The 19,100-nt window shown below is 31.1% G+C and overlaps 1 long non-coding RNA gene across 6 annotated transcripts; it reads right to left on the reverse strand.

Annotated features, from left to right (window-relative positions):
• Window positions 1-3,621: 3,621 nt before the first annotated feature.
• On the reverse strand, window positions 3,622-7,804 carry LOC128042368 (uncharacterized). Of its 6 annotated transcripts, none has more exons than XR_008197673.1 (5): window positions 7,635-7,804; window positions 7,060-7,203; window positions 6,718-6,837; window positions 5,318-5,398; window positions 3,622-3,825 (listed from the first exon to the last, which is right to left on the reverse strand). It is a non-coding gene; the product is annotated as an uncharacterized LOC128042368 (long non-coding RNA). The 6 variants fall into 6 exon arrangements; XR_008197677.1 differs by having other exon boundaries at window positions 6,738-6,837; window positions 7,035-7,203; XR_008197674.1 differs by having other exon boundaries at window positions 7,035-7,203.
• Between the last annotated feature and the right edge of the window lie 11,296 nt (window positions 7,805-19,100).

The raw sequence follows: 19,100 nt of genomic DNA on the forward strand, positions 1-19,100 counted from the left end.
TTACAATTTGGTCCTTCCACAAAAAATTTACCATTTTCACCTAGAAATCAAAAGAATTTCCATAGCTACCAAGAGAGAAAAATGTTAAGGAGACTATGGGGAGCTAGAATATCAAGTTAGATTCATGAAATAGAAGCTGGAGGAGAGAGAAAATCAAGTTAAAGATTGAAATCAATAGCACAAGGTAAAAACATCAAGATTCTAATATACTTTTGAGTTTGATATTATTGAAAAGTAGGAAATTAATGTTAATGTAGAGTTTCATTATATAAGGTTCTATATTCTTGTTATGTTAGTAAAGGAAATAAGAGAAAGTGATGGAAAATATTGAAGAGAAAGGAAAGGAAGGTGTTATAAATTTAGTTATCAACATTTTATACTAAAACAGTTTTGGACAGCAGCAGTAGGTTAACTTTGAAAAATCACCATAAATCATGGAAATTGAATTAGAGAATAAAAAATATAGAATTAAATCTTATTGACTCTAGTTTCTCATAGAATAAATGGTATAAGTAATGGAATTGTAAATCATGAGATATAATGAATTTTGTGAGATAAGGTCAGAATGAATTCAGGTTCCCTGTTCTAACTTGGAAAAATTATTAAAATTGTATAAAAATAATTATGGGTTATAATTTATATATTTAAAATCCTTAATGAGTCTATTTTCAATAAAACAAACAAGGACATCATCTGAATTCTATACAAAGAGATAATTAATTTTTAGTGAAGATGGGTCGAAACTGTTAAATAGTGAAACATGGGAAAATTTAGAGAATAAACTGTACTTATTGGCTGAACCAAAAATTCTGAAAATTTTATGGTAAGAATATATGTGAGTTTAGTTTTAGGTAAAATTAACAGATCTTAATTTAGAGCTCTGTAGCTTGAGATATAAATAAATTAGTGACTCTGACTCAGACAGACAACTTGAATTTACATAAAAGAAAATAGTGATAGTATGGATAATGTTGATTAAATGTGTTATACGCATTAAGGATGAGGAATGGAGAGGAGGTGGAGAAAAAATTGGAAAATATATGAATTATTTGTGTGTAATTGGTAATACGCTCGATTATAATTGATAGACGATGAAATAAAAATGATGCATATATTTGTGCAGTATTGGTCATAGTTTAAGCTCGTGTGGGAAAGTAAAGTTCATAGTACGTGTGTATGATATATTTGGTATATGATTTGGCATGAAGTAATGTCATGAATGGGTATTGAATTAACACATGTTGGTAAGTTTGATACATGAATAAATATTGTGATCATGAAAGGGGTGGTAAGGTTTAAATTATGAAATCTTTAGTGAAATGGTTTATTATGTGATTACTTCCAAAAAGAACTATGTTCCAATCCACTAGCTTGTGCCTATGGTTGAACGATATGTTTATGTCTTGTGTAATATCCATAGGAAACGGGTGTGGAAAGGTAATGAAATAGTAAGTTCATATGGCTGAACTTTTATGATTAATTGTTAATGTGGGAATGATATAATGTATCAATTCATATATTGTTGTTAAATTATGATTATGGTAAAAATAAGAATAAGATGAGATTGTTAGTTCAAATTAAGGGATACGCAGGATTGAGTACATACGTTCGGTAACCAGTGATGAATTGACGGATAAGTCCATGGTGGATCCATGACAAAGTGTGAAATGTAGGTTAGGTATTTCGATAAAGAAAATCATACTGAGTTGTGAAAAATAGGTATGGTGTTTTAGTGAAGAAAACCATACTGAGTTGTGAAAAGTAGGTATGGTGTTTCAGTGAAGAAAACCATACTGAGTTATGAAAAGTAGGTATGATATTTTCGTGAAGAAAATCATACTGAGCTATAGCAATGTACAAGATTCAAGCAAATCGTGGCACCGGGCAAACGATGTACTCAAATCCGTAAGACGATCCTTAATTTGACAAGTATTTGTAGTACAATTGAAGCTAAATGTTGGAATATAAATTGACATATGATATTGAGCTCGACTGAGAAAATTCATTATTTGAGATTGTGGTTGGCAAGAAATGTTACATTATATATATTGTGAAGAATTATAAAAGCGTGTTAATAATTTGAAAGTTTTAATTATTAATGAAATTTTATTACTCGGTTTAATAAGTTTACAAGTGTATGTGTTCTGGTAATGCCTCGTACCCTATTCTGGTGTCGAATACGGGTAAGGGGTGTTACAGTATGTCTAACATTAAACCTTCATAATCTATCATTAAACACTTAAAAAACCAAGCATTCAACAATGGCATCATTTGAAATCTATAACAGTTTCAAAAATGAAGGTATGGGCTAGCTAATACTAGTTGCAACGATTACAAAAACATAGAAATCATAAAAAACGGAGTTAAAACCGTACCTATTTGAGCAAAAACACCATGGCCAAATTTCAATCTCTTCCATGGCTATTTTAAACCCTATTTTTGGTTGTAACTAGATGGAAGATGATGATATTTGGCTTTGTTTTATTTATTATTAACTTAATTACCTATTTACTCTTTTACCCTTTAAAAACATTAATAATAACACCAATTGCCACTCCACTATCATCCACTATCTCATAAATGGGATATTTGCTTCATAAAGACCTTCACTTTTAAATTCTATAGCTATTTGATACCTTTAGCTTATAGAACACAACTTTTACGCTTTACGCGATTTAATCCTTTTTACCGAATTAAACACTTAATATCATGCTGTAAATATTAAAATAATAATAAATTTTATGACCTCAGATTTGTGGTTTCAAAACCACTGTTTCGATTTAGCTGAAACTGGGCTGTTACATGAACATGTTGTGTAAGACCGTAGCTCAGTTTTGGCAACAAAAAAGAGTCTGCTAGGACAATAAACATGGGTGGATAATTAAGACAGTAATTGTGAGAAATCTTGCAAACATGGAAAAAATGGTTGGAAGAAAAATATAAGTAATGGCAAAACGATAGTGAGCCACAAATTATTGGGGAATTTGGATAATAAGGAAAAAGAAGTAGAAAAGAAAATAGTCCGCAAACACGGTGATTAGGAAAGCAGAAAGGAGATATGAGTGGCAACCCAGCAAGTCTCAAATAAGGGAAATGATGTGTCAATAATGACTAGAGTAAAGGGAAGCGAGAGAAGATGTATCCAAGGATCGCAAATGAGGATCCTCCATTAATGTCGCCAAAAGGTGTTTAATAAAGTTGGTATGCGAGAGAAAGGTACCAATAAGGGGTACCATGTGACAAATATGCCTATCAAGACTACTCTTATGGGAGGATCTGTCACAAGTACAATCGCCACAGAGTTAGTTTCAAAAGGAAACCCTCACATAAGAGAAACAGTGAACTCGAGTGGTTGCTGATATAACCGATTGATAGAAGCTGTCATCTAGAACAATTCTTTGCTGATGGATATGTCCCACCTTAAAGGTACGGTATAAAAAGTAGCACGGATTACCAGGGGTAATCCAAACAACATTGCAAAACGAGTGTAAGATAGAAATAGAAAGGAAGGAACATGATTTAGATCACCAAGGCACTGTGACTCTTTTTTTGTAACACCCCTAACCCGTCTCCGTCGCCGAATTTAGGGTTACGAGGCATTACCGAACAAACACAACCATTTTTAAAACCAATCTGATCACAACATGAAAATTTAATTACTTTCGCATAGCTATTATAATTTACAATCAAAATGTAGTTAACATCGTACTCAAACCTATACATGCCATAAGATTAAGTTCAAATTTTTAACAAAATACCCAAAAGAAGTCGATAGTGTGATGGACTATACTGATGATCCCCGAGCTCGTAACGCGTCTCCAAAATCTATAAAATCAAATGAACGAAACAAACAAAGTAAGCTTTTATAGCTTAGTAAGTCTATAGCATAACAACAAAAATATATTTATATATTAACAATTACTTATAGACAAATACATATATAATTATCAACAATTAAAACCGAATGTATATACACTTTATTACTTGCACATTTTCAATTCACATATGTACTTATCACGTGCATAAAATTTATCATACTCATATATACCAATCATCTATTATATTCGTTTGTATATATATAGACTCATTTGAATTTATACCGAATACATAGCTAATACGTACATTCAATATATATATATATATATACATGTTCATCATATACATTTAAATGAGTACATTTATATATATATATATCCCAATTGCATACATAAGTAATTATCAAACACATAGGCTCAACTTATATGTATTTAACAACCGCATATACCTAATGTACATATGCCTTTATTATTTGTATACACCAAATGCATACAACTATGTTTAACCACAAAGATAAACCGAAATGTAGATGTATACTCACCAAGCGTATAAAAACCTAATGTTTATGTATTCATCGATTTCATATAACCAAAATCGTAGATATAACAATTGCATATTTTCACATAATTTAAATAGATTCACCGGCACTTAGCCTGCTAGGTTTTAAAACCTGATTCAGTACACCGGCTTTTAGCCTGCTAGACCTATAGTCCGAAATGTATCACCGGCATTAAGCCTGCTAGACGTAAAGTCTGAATTATTTCACCGGCATCAAGCCTGCTAGGCACATAGCCTGAATAACTGAGATGCAAAGTTAATCTTTCATATAAATCTTTATAACACACATAGATCTTTCTCAAAAACTATATCTCGATAAGAATTATTTTATATTCAACTCTTCATAGCCACCTCACATTCGAACCACATATACATAATTCACAACATTAAGTTCAACTCAAGAAACTCAAATCCTATTTTCAATTCACATGTACAATTATATATAATTATTAACATTAGATTCAACTCAAAGAAACTTGTATATTACATTCTAACCTCTTTTATATATATATATATATATATATATATTTCATATCATTTCATTCAATTCAAAACATTGGATCATTTATTCGAACCACATATATACATACAATTTATATCATTAAATTCAACTTAAAGAATTTGTATTACACATTCGAACAATATCATATATTTATTTAATATATACTATTAACTTCATCTTATTAAACTCAAGCATGCATGATATAACATATTCAATATTTGTAAAATAAAATTTCAACATTCCAATTTCTACTTGTATATCCAGGCTAACAATATGAAAATAACAAAGCTAATTCAACTTATTAAACTTAAAACATACATTCGGCTAACAAATTTATATAATTCATAAAATAAAATTTAGCTTATAGAACATAAAATTCAGCTTATAGATCATATATATATATATTCTAATTTAATGACATACATTTGCTATTAGACTTACCTCGGATATCAGCAGACACGATCGACTATTCGATTACTTTCGTTTTTTCCCGATCCAAATTCGTTTTCTTCGTTTCTTGATCTAAACATAATCAAATTTAACATTTTTATTCATAAAAACATTCAATTAAGTCCAAAAATACATAAATGGGAAAATTACCATTTTGCCCCTAACATTTTGCACTTTTTGCAATTTAGCCCTTTTTGCACAAAACACAAAATACACAAAATTTGCCCATACTACTCAAGGGCCGAATATTCATGGTTCTCATACAAGTCCACACATTGCATTTATTTCACATTTTAGTCCCTCAAAAATTTATTTTCACAATTTAGCCCTAAACACTCAAATTCATCAAAAATCCCAAGACAAAACATGTTAATCCAAGACATATCTTCCATTATTCATCATCAAACATCACAAAACACAAGTATTCATCAATGGCATAACTCAAAATATTCATTAAAATCAGAAATTCAAGCATGGGTCGGGTAGTATTCAAAGCAACGATATCAAAAACGTAAAAATCATCAAAAACCGAAGCAAAAACATACCTTAATTAGACCTAAAGATAGCCGAACTTTGTTGTTCTATTTCCCTTTCTTTTTCTTTTCTATATTCGGCCAAGATGAAGAACATGGCCCTTTTAATTTGTTATATTAAACATATATTAGCTTTATTTTTAATTTACTATATTAACCTTTACATATATATATATAACATATATAATAAGGTTACATTAGTCCTTTGCCACCCACTAACTTACATAGTGGATTATTTGCATAATAAAACCTCTAAGTTATAAAGACAACAACAATTAAGTGCTTTTATAATTAACCCCTAAATTTTCATTTTACGCGATTAAGCCCTTTTATTAAATCGGACACTTAAACGACGAAATTAAAACACGAAAATTTCACACAATCAAATGCACACAAAATAAACACGCAAAATAATATTAATAATATTTTTCTAATTCGGATTTGTGGTCCCGAAACCACTGTTCCGATTAGGGTTAAAACCGGGTTGTTACATTTTTAAATGGATTACCAGGGGTAATCCAAACAACATTGCACGAAGTTACAGTGTTTACGAGCTGAAATAAAACTAAAAAGGATATTTCCTGATAGGAAGTATGTAAGAAAAAGTGAGAACCAGCAAGTATGACGAATCATCTAGGAAATCATCATAACATGGTGACAGGTCATAAGCTTAAACAAGTAACATTTGTAAGCGATTGATCCGCCAAGAAGGAAATATGAGAATTGTCTCAAAGTTCGCCACTCCTTACGTGACATGAACATCTAAGCCAAACAGGGAGTAACGTATTTATTCCCTTACATTTCAAAATCTCAACAATATGGGATTTAGTTATAAATTATGTATACAAAGAAACTCACTAAGTTCAATCCGAGCTTACAAGGGTTTGACCTGTGGTTGTAGGACTTGTGTGCTAAGGAACTTAAGGAGGGACTAAGCTAGAATGAGTTACTCCAAGGATTAGATGTCGGTATGGTGTCCTGCACATAGGAAGAAGGTACTATGAAAGGCTTCATCTCGAGGTCCATTACGATGTAATTATGTAATGCTTTAGAGTTCAAAGCTGAAACAATGAACTTTGGCTAAAATTAGTGTCTCCATTATAAAGATTTTTCTTTAAATAAATAGGTAATACAAATTGACTTTAAATTCGCAAATTCGAAGTATGTTTAATAACCTGATCTAGTTGTGACACCCCGTACCTGAATTCGGTGATCAGGTTGGGTAAGGGTGTTACAACTCCTCTCTTCCAAGGTCAATCCCGTCATTTCTACATGGAGAAAGGTTCTCAATTCCTTCTCGGCTGAAGTACCACTTGCGGGTAGATGAATACGGCTACTCTGATTCTTAAATTTTAAGAACAAGTTTCAAAAACCTAGAAAATGATTAAGGAGGTTTTTGTTTAAAAAAGTCAACCCCTTTAAATCCAATATAACCTTAAAAAATCAAGCTTTTGAGGTATCAAAAAAACCCATTAAGCTGAGTTTATCTACAAAAACTGAAAAATTAAAAAAAAAACCTGAATCTTGATTCTAAAAACACCTGGCTTCAAAAGAAAATCCTTTAATCTAAGTTTGCTTTCAAACCACTGTCAATTAACAAAGAAAAACATAAAAAAACCCTAGTATTAACGACTCATATTTTTTAGTTTTCAATTCTTGAGCAGTTTAAGGGAAAAAAAAACAACTCAAAAACTCAAATCAAACTTAAGTATCAAAGATCCATATTGTTTAGTTTTCAAGAAGCTTGAATCTTCCCCATGAAAATTGATGCTTACCTAGAGACGACTTTGACTTTTTTTGAGCTTTCCTCCCTTTCAATTTGATAGAAAGATGAAAAGTGAGTTTGGAAGAAAATGGTGAAAGAATAACGTCCCAAGTTTTTGCCAAATATAAGCTTGTAATTTTTTTTTATGGGTATACTGGGAAAGAAAAAATTTTAAGCTATTCCTTGTATTTGTCCAATAGCCATTACATGGGCTAAGTGTTGAATGACCATTCAACGTTTTTAAGGAATACTGCTAAAATGAAGATTAGGTATTATGTGAACCAAACAATGAAATAGCTACCTTACTCGGAATAGTCCCTGAATGGAATCACAATTCCATCGAAGCAAACATAATGTTATTTTTAAATTTAATTTTTTTTGAAGAAAAAACTTGGAAGCAAATTTACAACGAGATTGAAGGTAAGAGATTAGAGTTATTAAGATGAAGCAATTTGAGTATTCAATGCTTGTTTTTCTTTCTTGAAAAAAAATGCAGAGCATTTCACTCTAAAAATATGGGGATTTTTTTTTGGTTGATGAAAAGTACTCAAACAATTTCAAGCAATGCAACCAAACATCAAATACCGAATACCCAAATTTTTTAGAGTGAAATTCTCTACAATTTTTTTAGGATAGAAATAACAAATATCAATTACCAATGTTACTTAATTTTAATAACCTTAGTCTCTTACTTTCTATTCCGTTATAAATCTACTTCCAATCTTTTCTTAAAAACAAATTTTAATTTCAAAGTAGAGATTAACCAAATTTTTTGGTCCTAAAACTTGTATTACATGGTTAAAAGAAAATGAAAGAAAGATTAAATAGTGTGCCTTTTATTTTAGTGAAATAGATTAAATCTTGAATTTAAAGTTTAGATTACTTGAAAAATATTTTGGTTCTTAGAGTTCTTGCCACGTACAACTACCTCCTAAATGTTTATTTAAAATTATTTTAAATGAAAACCCACGTGAAGATGTTGACAATTTGGAATTTAGGTTACATTTATTTAGTTGAAAATAACTTTTCATAAATATCTTTTTGAAAAATCTTATATTTTTACGTGTTTTTATAATTTTATGTAAAATATTTTTCGTTGTTTGATAAATTTCTTGCAATAATTTTTAAAAGTTGTTTTAATGAAACCAACATAACATAAGTATACTAGAATCTTATCACACGCGTATGCGTGTGGAATCATTTGTGACTCTAACTCAATCAACAATATTATTCATATATAAACAAACATATAAAAATTTAGAACACATATTTACTTATAAAAGTTTCAAATGAAAACTAAATTTGCTTTAGTTCGAATGATAAATGAAAATGTTTTATATGTATGGTGTCTTTGATTCAAATCCGATTATGGATAAATTTTATAGATTTACAAAATATGAAAAGAAGAAAACACCTCTATAATTATATAACTTACTTTGCAAATAAAAATATTTTTGGTAATTTCCTAACCGAGTTGGGATCCGATTAATGGGTGACACCAACTCAATAAAAGGCTTAATAAATAGTATAGATTTGTTATAAAATGTTATAGTAACATTTTCTTTTAACAATTGAAATTTATTTTACAATAAAATAATATTTTATAATAATTAGTATCATATATAAACTTAATTTAAATTACATATATTACACATGTGAGAGTAGATAATGACACATTGAAAGGGATAAATGAAATTAAGCATGATTTAAACAAACACATATATTTATAATTAAAACATTCATATTTCTTAAGAGGATAATGCGTTTTAGTGTACTTGAATCCACGTCCTCTTGTATTGACAACAATGTCCATGCCAATTGACTTAAAACTCAATTGACTAAAATATTTATTATTAAATATTTATAAATTGTAATATATATTTATTATTAAAATATCAATATAAATTTTTTTAAATGATAACAATATTTTTTAAAATTTATAATTATCATTGATAAAATTTATTATTAAAATAAAAATGTAATATTAAATAATTTTTTAGAATAACAAATTATATTAGTTAAATCAATAATTTATTATATTATTAAATATAAATAATTAAATATGTATTTTTTTTTATTTTAAGAAGGTGAGCTAAACCTTAGCCCAAATCCATACGACCACTTCGTACATCCTGCATACCAGCCGCATCATGTTGAAGCCAATGTGTAACATTCACAAGCGGTTCATCGGAAACCCGGACGATCGTCTCCTCAAACGCACAAGACTTTGCTAACGAATCTGCTATAAAATTCGCCTCAGGCAGCACATGCATTACCCGCACCTGCCAGGCCCTTCCGCAAAGTTCCCAAATGCGTCTAACAATAGCAGTGGAGCAAGTGCCATTATTTCTGCTGTTTATCAATTGAACAGACTGCATGTTGCCACTCTCAACCTCCACTTTCTTAAAACCTTTGCTCCAAGCTCAGTGGTGAGGACATCACCCATGCCTGTAGCCTTTCAAAACCCTGTTAGCCACTGTCCATTATTGTCCCCAATTACGCCACCAACAGATGACCAGCCTTGCGTAAACATTATAATATTTTCTTTTAATATTTCAAATATTTAAAAACTTAAATTGAATACTTATTATTAATCAAGTTAAATTTTATATAAAAGTAAAAAGGTCCAGTTTCAAAATATGACTTACGTTTTCTAAAACAGTAAATTAATTTACAGGACAAAAAAGCTTATTTTCTTTTAACTTATAAGTGATTTTCCGTTAATTAAATTAATTTTCATGAAATCAGTATAATAAAATAAAATATAAAAATATTTTCCATAATTTTTTTCATGAAACAAACCCATGAGTAATTTTAGGTATATGCTTAATTAGAATCATAATCCTCCCAACAGCTTGCAACTTTTGGAATTAAATGGGCACAATAATTTACTAAAAAATTTAATCCCAAACAATTTGTTTTCATCACAAAAATAGAATATAATTCAATACACATATTAATTTTCATTAATTAAGGATTTCACCAATCCAAATGTATACGTAAAATACTGATCTTCTTTGATTAAAACACTATTCATTTTAATTTATAAATTGTGTTGATAAGACAAAGAATGTAAAGCGATGTTCCGGGGAAATCATTTCAATCCTAGCTTTTCTTTTTTCTTGTTTCATGTATCGTATGGGTGGAACAAACTCAAAACCGGCTTCGTTTCAATTAGTAGTTTCTTCAGTTTCCAAATCCCAAGCATTCACTCACTGAAACAACAACTCCCCCTTCTTATTAGGACAATGGGCAGGGATTTGATTGAGAAATAATCGCTCTCATCTTCTTACCAACCAACATCCAAACAATTCCTTTCATTTTTTCAGTTGAGAGTTTCCTCAATGTTTTCCACCCCTTTCTTTCTCATCTACTTTCCACCCCAACCCTTTTCTTCCTTTTAGGCCCTACTCTAAATCCTCAGCCTCTCCCACCCATCTCCCTCTCCGACGAACTCGACAACCTCTGTCTCTTCCACCACTCTACCCTCCCTTCCTCCGCCTCCTCACACCTTTCCTTCTCCTCCGCTAAAATCGTTTTCCTTTTCTTGACCAACTCCGATCTCCATTTCCTCCTTCTTCGAATCCCTTTCTTTTAAAACGCTAAAACTTCTCTATACAACATTTGCATCCATCGTCAACATAACTCTACCCCACAATACCGTTTTTGATGATCGCTTCATCCCAAACGCCAAACGCACTTTTCGGGCCTCCGCCACCTGACGTCTCCTTGCCACCGCCATCCTCGACGATCCTGCCAATCATTACTTCGTTGTTGTCTCTAGTACTACATCTCTCTCTATTCCTTCAATTACATCTACCGGTCCCTTTTCACCTTCAACAACTTCGATCTTGTAAAGAATTGTTGGATAATTTGTTACTGAAATCAGTTAGGAGGTTAGGAAAGTTTTTTTTTCACTTGCATATATAAACTTAGCAATGTATGTTAATGGGATATGGAGTATAGCTCTATTCATCATAATCCTCTGATTATCAGTTCAACATGGTATTATATTCAGGTTTTTTGTTTCAAGTTTTTGGATATTTATCATCTTCTTGATTTTGGTTTTTTGTTCTAGTTTCTTGCTCTTTTTGGTTCACTTCTTTTCATTGCTTTTGGTTTTTCAATATTGTCAGCTTTCAGTTTTAATGGCAGTTCCTGAGATAGTCAACTTTCGCCATCCTTTGTTCCTTCATCCTTCTGATATTCCGGGGGCTTTGCTAGTTTCATTCCAGATAACCGGAATTGAAAATTACAGTGTGTGAAGCCGGTTGATGCGTATTGTTCTATTGGCCAAAAATAAGATAGGCCTTGTTGATGGCGCACGTTCTCATGATGATTTATCAGCAACTATATAGCCTTTTTGGGACCAGTGTAACATTATCGTTCTCTCATGGACCTTGAACACGGTGAGTAAGGACTTATCAGCAAGCATTGTCTTTGCTTCAAGAGTTGCCCTTGTTTGGAAGATCTCCAAGAACAGTTTGACAAAGTAGATGGTTCTCGAGTTTTTTTCTTCACCGAGAGATAGCGACACATTCGCAAGGTATTACTTCAATCTCGGTTTATTTCAGCAAGTTAAAACTTCTTTGGGATGAGTATGATGCCTTGGTTCCAGTTTCAACTTGTGGTTGTGCTAGTTCATGTACAACAACAACGTTTATTTTAGTTCTTGATGGGTTTAAACGAGTCCTATGCAACAGCCTATAGCCAAAATTTACTCATGCAACTTTTGTTCAAGAAGAAAGCCAACGAATGCATTCTTCCACTTTTGTTCTGAGTGAACCTACGGCTTTGTATTCGTCTAATGGTCAAGGTTCGAGCAAGAAAAGTTTTCAAGGCACTTGTGATAATTGTAAAGTCAAGGGCCACAAACGAGAGAATTGTTATTGCTTGATTGGATATCCACCGGATTTCAAATTCACCAAACGCAAGTCCAGTTCCTCCTTTACTGCAAATAGTGCTATGGGATCGAAGACTTCTCCTACTATTTCTCCTTCGGTAGCTTCGATTTTGACACAAGAACAATACCAACAGATTATAACTCTGCTTGGAAATAGTATCGATGTTTCTCCACCTCTTGGAGCTGCTGCTTATATGGCAGGTAGTCTCTTTCACATGTCCACTAAACATTGGATCTTGGACACTAGAGCCACCAATCATATGACATTGGGCATCCACTGTTTCGAGTCTTTAGCTCATTGAGAATCTAGTTCATTGACTTTTCAATTGTCGAATGGTAACTCCACTCCTATTGCCCACATTGGTTTTGTTACCTTCTCACCCAACTTTACTTCCTCTAATGTCTTTCATGTACTAGAATTTTATTTTAACCTTCTTTCTATATCTTAGTTAACATGTGACCATAATTTTTTTGTATCCTTTTATCCTTATTTTTGTCTTGTGCAGGACCTTTGAAATGGAGCAGTGAAAGGGGATTGGTAAGGAGCATCATGGTCTTTATTTCCTAATACCTATTCACTCTCCATCCCCAAGCAATAATAGTTGTGTTTCTTCTCTGGCTACTTCTTTGTTGTCTACTCGAGATAATACATTTCTTTGGCATGTTATTTAAAATTAAATAAATTGTATATTTTGCATTGTAATTCTTTAAAAAATGGATGTATTTCTCAATGTCAAGTTTTTCCTCTTGCGAAATAAACTCATTTACCTTTTCCTTTAAGTCAAACACTATATTTGAATATATGAATGAAACGGGTGTAACATCCCGTTTTCCTTGAAATTGGAATAGTGGTTTCGGGACCACAAATCCGAAGTCGAAAGAAATTTTATTTTAATATTATTTTATAGTCTTTAGTATGATAGAAATATTGTATGAAAATTTTGTTAAGAAAATTTTACTGATTTCATGTTTAATTTGATAAAAGGATCAAATTACATAGAGTGCAAAAGTTAAATTCTAGTAGCTAAAGGTACCAAATAGCTATGGAATTCAAAATCGGAGGTCCTTATATGTCAAATAGACCATTTAGAGGAGTTAGTAGATAAGGATGATTATTCATCATTGAAAATTTAAGAAAAGTAAAGGGTTAAATTAGAGAGATGATAATATAATGATGATGAAAGAAATAAATAATTAAATTAAGTCATTTTCATCATCTTTCCTAAATCAAAATACATGGAAACCCTATTTATGAAGCTTGAAGATAGACAAGCTTATTTTGCTTAATTAGGTTAGTAATCTTGTCCCGTTTTTAATGATTTTTATGTTTCCGAGATCGTAATAGCTTAATCTAGCTACCTTGGGGATTAATTTGTAAAACTATCAAATTATTATGGTTTTTCCATGGATGAGTATGTATGAATTTTGAAGTATTATGGTAGTAAATGAAAGGTTGTTTATGGATAAACAACTTTTGTAAAGAGAATTTTGATGAAATTGTGATTTAGAGACTAAATTGAAAAGATGGAAAATTCATGGAAAATTTCTGAATTTTATGAAATACATGGGCTGCTATTGTGATACATGAAAGCCAGTTAGGCTTGGAATAAGGAATAAATTGTATGAATTTCATTTTCCTATCTTAGGGATAAAATCGTAATTAATTAAAAGTATAGGGGTAAAATAGTAATTTTGCCAAAGATGTGTATTGGACTGAATTGAATATGAATTGTACTAAATTGAGTTAAATTCATTCGTATAGATCCGGATAGACACAATACAGAGTTAGATAGAGGAAAAGAAAAAGTGTCGGATTAGTAGCTATTCTGTATACGAACATTTGTCGAGGTAAGTTCGTGTAAATAAATTATATATTTAAATGTTTTAAATTAAGCATTGTTGTGTGTGTGATTTGTACAAGTTTTCATGTATAATTGCCATGAATAAGTATTGATCACATATTCGAATAAATTTGACAAGTACTAAGTCCCGTTTGAACCTAAGAAATTTGATGGATACAAATGACACTGTCATTAAGGGTTCTCAGTTGGTTGTGGTCCTGCATGTGTTGCGAACACACCACAGCTTACAAGAGCTTCCCGTTATTTAGCTCTTATGAGCATCTAGTTACATGACTCTCACGAGCTTCTCGATATTGGCTCGCATGAGCTTCTGGATTACGGCTCTTATGAGTTTCCCGATTAATAGCTCTCCAGAGCATCGCGATATTTGGCTCTCTTGAGCTTCCCGTTTATGGCTCGTATGAGCTTCCCGATAATTGGCTCTCTTGAGCTTCCCGATAATTTGCTCGCAAGAGCTTCCTGTTATACAGCTCATATGAGTTTTTCATTACATAGCTCGGAAGAGCTTCTCGTTTACATGCTCATATGATCATTCCTGAATATGAATTGATGGATTACAAATTTGTACACTTTGTGCATACTATCTGTGTATCTATCGGTATTTTAAATAGTTCAGCGGGCAAAATTCTGATATGAAATAATATGAGTACGAAATGAAAAAATTACCGTATATACCTGAAATACATGAAAACGATGTCATCTGATATGTTGAAATATGAGATGAAAGATACATGTGTATGAAACTTACCTGATGACTAGGTACATTTGTGATTATGAGTTATTTTATGAAATACATATCTAACATGGTTGATGAGGATATGTGCTAGGGCTTTTGGCCAATTTGCTTTGAGTATGCCTTGAATGTTTAATTTAATTAAATGGTAAGTTGAATTCCATGTTATACGAACTTACTAAGTATTAAATGTTTACTTTATTTTATTTCTCTTGCTTTATAGTAACTCGGAAGCTCGTTAAGGTTGGAAGATGGTCGGAGTCACATCAAACTATCCATCGGCTTTTTCAGTATATATATATAGCAAAATAATTTTGGTTATAATGGCATGTATAGGTTAATTTGGCCAATGATGGCATGTAAATGTTTGGTTGAAACTAGCCATTGGTATGACTTGTGATTAGTATATTTTGGTATGTATATATATATGGCCTTGTTATGGTTGACATGTGTAGATAATGTTAAATAATGATAAATTTATAGGTATGTGATGATAGGTTATGTTTAAGACATGATTCAATTACTGTATTCGAATTGAATGATTAATGAGTTTTCTATATTTATATTTAATTTTGCAACAAAAGATAACATAGGACCATCTCAGGACAAAAAGGAAAGTTAAAGCTGTTGACGATTAGATATTCTGGTTTGTGCTTTCATAATCCATTTTCATGGTATATATTTAGATATGCTTAACTCAATATGTGAATGAAAATAGAAAACTATTGAGGTTGAATATGTTTAAAAGGTACATATATACCTTACTAGTTGGATATGTATAAGCTTGCTATGTGATATTTTGTTGATATATTATTGGAACATGTACTACGAATATTGACAATGAAATATGTCCTATTAACATTTTTGGATAGAGTCACGAGTATAGTTGGCATGCCATAGGGTTTGTTTCAATAGGTGGGAGATTCAACGTTATGCGCGTATATTTATTACGATAGTTCTCTAATTCCCTAAGTGTCAGGAACGTATAGCCAACTTAAATTCCTTGAGGATATGAATGTATTCTAATGTGGTTAGTGGGATCGATGCATTTATGCTTGATTAGCACTTCTATGCGTATATTTGACCATGCCTCGTCGTATGTACACTGAGCAGAGAAAACTGCAAAAAATAAAAAAAAAGGAAAGATAAAATGCAGTGTTCTACAAGTGTCACAAGTCTAGTTGTAATAATTTGTGTTTTAATGGAACCTTAAGTATTTCAATGATCGAACCCAAAGGAGATTGGGTGATACGAATTAAAAAGGTAACATATGAAAATTAATGAGTCTAGCTAGCTATTCTCTAAAAAAGCATAATACGACAAACCATAAAATTGTGGAATTAAACTAATTTAATGACTAAAGGATTGAATTGTAAAAGTTACAAAATTATAATGGTAATAATCAGAAACAAATGTAGTAGTTGATTAATATATGTGTTAATAATTAATTCTTGGATTAGGGAACTAAATTGATTACTTTTCTAATTGGTTCAATTTTACCTCTCAGTCAATAATTTACCTAATTAACGATTTAGTTCAATTAATCTCTCGATATCACTTAGACTAAATGAGGAAAATTGAATACACACTCAATAAGGTCTCCTCTCGGTCTCACTTATCTATTTATTCACCTAGAGTCGTTAATCCCAAGTTTCTACATTTATTCAGTTTAGTCCAATTTAGTCCCTAACCTTTAAATTAATTAATTAATTAACATTTCAATTAATCAACTACCATAGAAAATTAGTTCATACCCATATTCAAAAAACAAAACCCAATCATTTTTATATTCATTTAAATAATTAAATAACACAAAAAAGGATAGAGTTTAAAAATGCTTAGAATTCGTGATAAAGTCCTCGATTTGATTGTTGAAATGGTGTGTAACACGAAAACCCACAACTTTAATTACTCAATTGCAAGTTCGGATTGAAAAACTTAACTAAAAATCTACTTAATTTTGATGTAAAACTCAAAGATACAAAAAGGTTCTTATACCTTTGAGTGTCAAATGGAAAGTGCAAAGAAATTCTATAAGAAAAGCAACCACTAAAACCTATAAATCAATCTAATGAAAAAGCTTCTTAAAAATTAATTTTAAAGGGACTTATATAGTTCTAACAAAGTTGAACTAAGATGGACAAAAATGCCCCTACTTAACATTTGACTTGGGCTTGAATTAATTGAGAAACGCCCTTGAAGAATTTTGCCTTGTTGAGCTTTAATGTCATGACACCCAGACCTTGATGTTGAGACATCCCCAACAGTCTACTCCCAAGGATGTTTGGAAGCCTTAGTGTCACGACCCTAGTCTTTGGCATCGTTACTCACACCCTTGGATGACTTGGATTTCTCAACCTTGGTAACTACTCATGATGTCACGACCTTAGAAGCTTGATGTCGCAACCCACTCCTCTCGGTGTTGCGATTCCATCAACAGTTCACCTGCAATGTGATGTTGTTGAAATTAAGTCCACGTGGTAATATGGGCACATCAAAGTCAAATTAGCTTTGCCCTGCTCCAGGTCTCAAGACATCCAAACATCGAAGCTAAAATAAGAAAACAATGATGGTCAATCTCAAGACCTAGTCTTGAAATATGGGGAACTTTACCTGGAGACACAAGTTCTATGTCTTGAAACATGTTGACATTGAAGCTAAAATTCTCAAAAATGAAATAATGTCTGTCTCGAGACATGGAGTTCTCTATCTTGAGACACAACATTGAAATTTAAAAATTGAGTTTGGATTCGAGTCCTAACTTTGAATTTGACCTAGCCCAACCTCGTAATTAGATGAAATAGGTTATTGTATATTATGAATGTATATGTATGAATATGATAAATGATTTACTTGTTATGAATGATAAATATGAATTTAACTTTGTAAATTTTATGCCAAGTTAGTTTGAGCTACTGCGGCAATGTAATGTGATGTCACACATTTGGATCCAATGATTGGGTCGAGTGTTACATTTTTCATCAAAATTTTCACACTTTGACATATATTATTTTATATATTTTATTTAATTAATTTCATAAAATAATTTATTTAAAAATAATTTATTTAAATTTTTAATTTTTTTCAAATTTGTATTAATAATAAATTTAGTATAAGAAAAGTCAAAATTAAAAATTCCAACTACTAAAACCCAAAATTTTAACCTACATTGTTGATAATTGTGTTTCGTTTTGATCATCGAACTTCAAAATTTTTAATTTTCTCACCAACATTATCGATATTGAATATTTTAGTCACTCCTCCTTTAAATTATTAACATGAGGATAATGTGGCTTTTTAATTGGTGTAATGTCAAATTTAACATACATATTTTATCAATTCGTTCTTGATTATAGAAAATTTTAGTCCTCCATGTTTATGAATTTTGTCAATTAGTTTTTGGTTTGTTTAAATAATAAATTTATAAAATATTAAAATATAATTTTTAATAAAATACATAAAAGAATTTCAAAAAAATTTAAAAATTAAATCAATTATATAAATATATTTTAAAATATTAAAAAATTGTTGTAAAATTGACACATTTTGTCAATGGCTTCTTGTTGACATTTTAAATTCGCGATAGTTTAATTTCTATACAATTTGAACTCTCAAGATGGGTTTGATGGTCAAGGACTGTTCATTCTAGAATCCACCCGGGTTCAAATCTTTAAGGGAGCAGTTGCTAGGTAGAGGTGCTCATGGGCTAAGCCGAGCTCATGTAAGGTATTTAGACTAAATTTCTAAACCCGAGCTTGGCTAAAAAAGTAGGCTTAATTTTTTGCCCAAGCCCGACCAAAATTAAGAAAAGTAAATTTGAGCTCGACCCAGCCCGCCTATATTTGATTTATTTAGATCAGTTTTTATTTAAAAATATTTTTTAAAAAAAGATAATGCACTAAAAACGTTAAAATAAAAGTTTTATAACACATTAAAATTACATTAAAGTATATTTATATTAAAATTACCATAAATATA

The sequence above is a fragment of the Gossypium raimondii genome, chromosome 7, assembly GCF_025698545.1.
Source record: "Gossypium raimondii isolate GPD5lz chromosome 7, ASM2569854v1, whole genome shotgun sequence".
NCBI lineage: Eukaryota > Viridiplantae > Streptophyta > Magnoliopsida > Malvales > Malvaceae > Gossypium > Gossypium raimondii.